The 4,369-nt window shown below is 36.1% G+C and overlaps 1 long non-coding RNA gene across 1 annotated transcript; it reads left to right on the forward strand.

Annotated features, from left to right (window-relative positions):
- Window positions 1-3,198, forward strand: LOC121375055. Its single transcript, XR_005958272.1, has 3 exons — window positions 1-119; window positions 1,388-1,570; window positions 3,062-3,198. It is a non-coding gene; the product is annotated as an uncharacterized LOC121375055 (long non-coding RNA).
- Window positions 3,199-4,369: the final 1,171 nt, after the last annotated feature.

The raw sequence follows: 4,369 nt of genomic DNA on the forward strand, positions 1-4,369 counted from the left end.
GTGATTGAATACCAAAAAAGTGTTTCCTGAAAATCTCTATTTAAAGGAATTGTGCCTACGTTTCTCAATATCATTGTCTTAGAACATTTTGGTAGTTCACATCTCAGAAAAGGAAACGTGTAAGTACTTTATACTTTTTTATATTGTTTTAGAAAGCATAACAAATTATTTCAGTTTCGAATTTGCATTCGTTATAGTATGTCGGGACGGAACTTAGCCCAGTGGTAAAGCGCTCGCTTGAATCACAGTCGGTCTGGGATCGATCTCCGTCGGTGGGCCCATTGGGCTATTTCTCATTCTAGCCAGTGCACTACGACTGGTATACCAAAGGTCGTGGTATGTGCTATCTTATCTGTTGGATGGTGCATATAAAAGATCCCTTGCTACTAATTGAAACATTTAACGGGTTTCTTCTCTAAGAATATATGTCTAAATTACTAAATGTTTGACATACAATAGCCGAAAATTAATAAATCAATGTGTTCTAATGGTGTCGTGATACAAAACAAACTTTAAACAAGTTAATATTCAGCTCAAGACGAGAACATTTGTCATTCTCGATTTCAAGTAACATATACGTTTAGAATATTGGAGTTGTCCAATGGATTATAACTAGGTTGCCATATCTCTTATTTTTTATTCTTTAGAGACAATTCATAAATTAAAACCTGGTCGTTCGCACATAAAATAACATTTATGATATAGTAGGTAATGTATCCAATAAAATAGCATATCGATTTTTCAGATGAGGTATTTTCAGAATTTAAAATTTGTAAATTAGATGCAAATTAATGACGTTGTCTGTATCGAAGACATCAATATCGTTGTAAATGGTTTTATGTTCATTTTGGCCATTTTCGCTAACTCTGCCTATCATGATGTAACGTATACAGGGATACTGGTAAATGTGTACCTTATCATATCACATTCCAACGTCGTCATGGCTATAACAGAATAACATATTGAAAATAATATTTCGTATTCATACATATACATTCGTGCAAAGTTAAAATCATTCCTACCTACCCAACAAAAAGAACATTACCCCTACAAACAAAACACACAGAAAACACAAAAAATCACTACCCCCCACAACCCCCCCCCCCCACAACCCCCCCCCCACAACCCCCCACAACCCCCCTCCAAAAAAAACAACAACAAAACATGCAAACAAACACAAAAAAGAACAAATTAGAAAAAACCCACGCCAAAACAACAAAACAAAATCAAAGCAACAAACTCCCCCACAAAAACAAAGCAACAACATGAAAAACGACAACGACAATAAAACACCAGGAACAACAGCAGCAGCAACAACAACAATGTATTCAAATCGCTTGATCTACTGATCTGTTCTGTCTTACAGAATGTAGTTTTGTCTTTTCAGAACTGACCAACATGTTGAATGCACTGATAGTTCTCTTCCTGGTTTGCCTGGTAATCGCCACTGTTACCAGCACCGGCATGTACGGCGGTTACGGAGGATATGGCGGATATGGAGGATATGGAGGAGGATACGGAGGAGGATACGGAGGAATGTGGGGCGGTAGATACATGGGCTAGTGACAAGGTAAGCCGTTTTATAAGTTTATTATTAGTCGTACACCGGCCTCGGTGGAGTCGTCGTTAAGCCATCACACATAAGGCTGGTAGGTACAGGGTTCGCAGCTCGGTACCGTCTCCCACTCAGAGCGAGTTTTAACGACACAGTGGGTAGGTAAAGGACTGTCACACCCTCTCCTCTCTCACTAACCACTAACAACCAAGACATTGTCCTGATCATACAGCCCAGGTAGCTGAGGAGTGTGCTCAGGACAGTGTGCTTGAACCTTAAATGAAATGAAATGAGATTACTCGTACGGTGTAGAATAATACGCTATCCTCAAACCAACTGAAGACAATTTTGAACTGTATGCCTAATGTTTAATGATTAATCCATCATAACAAAAAAGGCCAAATTTCGAGCCATGCGGGAAGTTGTCCGTATCGAAGACATATCAATATCGTTGTAAATGGTTTTATGTTCATTTTAGCAATTTTCACTCACTCTGTCTGTCATGATGTAACGTATACAGGGATACTGGTAAATGTGTACCTCATCATATCACATTCCAACGTCGACATGTCTATAACAGAATAACATATTGAAAGTAATATTTCGTATTCATACATATACATTCGTGCAAAGATACAAATATGAACGCACGCACACAGGAATGGAAATTTATTCATACATAACTAAGTATTAGCATAACGAAAACCACTACAGTACATCAACATTAATTTTCATTAAAATTTATCATTCAAATGTGTAAATAATTCTTTGTTTTAAAGATATTAGAATATTACAATAGATATATAAAACACATTTTTTTTAGAGGACGTTTTTCTGCTCGGTGTGGCTGAACTCAACCCAGGTGTAAGAAATGGGAGGAAGGGCTAAATGGTACCTGTCCCCTCAAGTCTGAAAATAACGTACTGCCTAAGAAAACTAAAATATGCCTATAAATGGAGCTTAAATCAACAAACTTTAAATCATTAAATGTCTGAGGTTTGTAATATTAATTAAAAACATTTAAATGACATCTACCTTCTAGCACTGAAGAATAGCTTGTTAATTGAAAATATATATTTCGCACGTCTTATGTTGGTAGTTAATATTAATATATTTATGTTTATGTTTTTCAACATAATATGGTGGTAGTTAATATTAATATATTTATAAGTGCTGTTCTTCACAATATATCTTAGTTCGTATCGCAATTCTGGTTCCTGTATAGCAATATGTGGCAATACCTATTACTACTTGCTGTACTTGATAATTCAAAACACATATTTCACACGTCTTATGTTAATAGTTAATGCTTGTTATGATAATATTTATGTTTATGTATTGCAACAGAATATGGTGGTAGTTAATATTGATGTGTTTATGTATTTCAACAGAATATTGAGGTAGTTAATATTAATATTAATAAATTTATGTTTATGTTTATGTATTTCAACAGAGTATGGTGGTAGTTAATATTAATGTTGATAGATTTATATTTATGTATTTCAGCAGGGTGTGGTCTTCGCTTGAAGAATCTACTGACAGAAAACGTCAACATGTATTGTAACCAAAGTACATGCTGTCGTGTATTAACATGTATTGAAAACAAAGTACACGCTGCAGAATAAAACAATTTGTCAGAGATCTACTTTTGATTTTCGTTTTGATGTTGATATTTTGGTTCAAGTACGCTGTTCTGGGTACATAACTAAGACACGTAGACTTCTGAGGTCGTTACAGAGGTTAATGTATCCGCATTAGGAAAACACCCCACATAACACTTGTTTTTCGCTATCACCTTTTATATTTGCATGTCGCCTCATAACACGACTCTTGGACTGCGTGGATGCCTCCCCCAATGTCAATGGTTGATCATTTTACTTGAAATTCACATATCTCAACAGTCGTTAAATCAAATTAATATCATGCCAAGTCAAGAACAAAAAACAACAGGGTTTATATGTATATATATGTTATGAGTAGTTGTGACGGAACATGCTCTTATCTTTTCGCCTGTGGCGATGTTAATTGTTTTAGAGGGCCGTGTGCACTTGGTTACGTAATACCTCCGCGCGACCATACCCCCTAATACACACTTAGACTAGGTGTGGAGGCCATGTGGCCAGTAGTTACGTAATAACTCAGGTATTGCGGTTTTACGACCGGGTATTTCTAGCGAACTGGCGACAGTAAGTCTGACCATCTAAGAAAAAATACCGTCTCTGGGAGTTGTGGGAATATCACATGATAGGTGAGGTACCGCGTTGTACCCCCAGGCGATATTCGCTGTCTCTCAGATTTTTTAATAAATAGATAGGATTTTAGAGATATCAGGGAGAATCATTGGAAGGCTCCCGGGGAACGTAGTCCGACTGGACTTGGTAAATATATTGTTCTGCTCTGTTGTATAACCTTGATGTGATTGATGTGACTTTAAATATTTTTAATACTGTATTATACCAATATTATTTAGACAGGGTCACCGGTAATCTGACGAAGTAAATTGTAGGCTTCCCTGTTCTAAAATATTAAAGCTTAGCCAGTCATCCTAGAGGACCTAGGTACACTGTATGTTATTGTCTTTATTGGGATATGTACCAGTATTAATTCTGTATTACAAGGTTACTGAATGAGTAGTTAAGGGTTAATTAAAAATTAACCAGTTAGGAATAGAGTTGTAATTCCTTTATTAATTAAGTTTTCCTGGCAGTGTTTCTCAATTATCACACGTGTGTGTGTGTATCACCGTGAAGTGATTAGAATATTGTGTAAACTAGACACCTAGTGATTAACTAATTAAGTGATTAGTTCTGGGTT

Source organism: Gigantopelta aegis, chromosome 6 (assembly GCF_016097555.1).
Source record: "Gigantopelta aegis isolate Gae_Host chromosome 6, Gae_host_genome, whole genome shotgun sequence".
Classification (NCBI taxonomy): Eukaryota; Metazoa; Mollusca; class Gastropoda; order Neomphalida; family Peltospiridae; genus Gigantopelta; species Gigantopelta aegis.